General features: G+C 40.4%; 1 long non-coding RNA gene across 1 annotated transcript; it reads right to left on the bottom strand.

Annotated features, from left to right (window-relative positions):
• Nucleotides 1–100: 100 nt before the first annotated feature.
• Nucleotides 101–416, bottom strand: LOC109588052 (uncharacterized). Its single transcript, XR_002187939.1, has 2 exons — nucleotides 220–416; nucleotides 101–168 (listed from the first exon to the last, which is right to left on the bottom strand). It is a non-coding gene; the product is annotated as an uncharacterized LOC109588052 (long non-coding RNA).
• Nucleotides 417–930: the final 514 nt, after the last annotated feature.

Here is a 930-nt window from a genome sequence, read left to right on the forward strand (position 1 = left end):
TGGCACAGACAAGCCAATACCTTCAGTACACGCAGCATAGTTGTGTTCATATTATATCTAAAGGACACTCACCAAACAAGTCTACAGTAGAGTAAAAGTGGTTCAACAAAAATATGAGAGGCCAACACATTTTGTAACATAGCTCTTCAACAAAGACACTGAATGAATCTGTAAATGCGGGACAACACAGCTTATACATCCAAGATAACATGTACTTACCTAATCTGGTTAAAATGACCACTTTCAAAAAATATAAAATACACTCAAGCATTCATAGAGCCACCATTTTAGCCAAGAGCATGGCACACAGGATATGACATCATGCTTTGATCTTGTACAGCTTTAATTGGAAACCGACTTCCTGTTTCTTATCCATGTGTGTATGTAGTATCTATGATTCTAGTAACGCCCCGTTGACGGTTCGCTTACTGTACTCTGCGCATGCGCAGCGAGACAGTAGCGAATTGGGAGGTGCGGTTCAATTACCTTTTAATTACCATAGATAGTAGAGTAAATGAAATTTACTCTACTATCATAGATAGTAGAGTAAATGAAATTAGAGTAAATTTCATTTACTCTAATATCTATGTAATTACGTAAGAGTACGGTGAGAGTACGGTAGTAACCGTAGTAACTACTAGCAACGAGCAGCTGGCTAGAGAGAGACTCGAGGAGACATCGAAGGAGACGGTGCTAGACTGCTAGCTAAAGCCCAAAGGATCAGAGCCCATCATCGTAGTACGAGGCTTGTGGAGAGCAATAGAGATACGGGAAGAGTAAGAGTTACAGTACACCATGAGTCTGAGGCAAGACCTTAAATCTCTGCAGATTAAAAAGTGCCGTAAGCTCTCACCTGCCGTGTGTACCACCATAGATCTTACTTCTTTGTTTACAGCGCCTTATTATCTTGTTTTCTTCAAAGAAGACCGC

The sequence above is a fragment of the Amphimedon queenslandica genome, unplaced genomic scaffold (assembly GCF_000090795.2).
Source record: "Amphimedon queenslandica unplaced genomic scaffold, v1.1 AMPQUscaffold_12312, whole genome shotgun sequence".
In the NCBI taxonomy this organism is placed as follows: Eukaryota; Metazoa; Porifera; class Demospongiae; order Haplosclerida; family Niphatidae; genus Amphimedon; species Amphimedon queenslandica.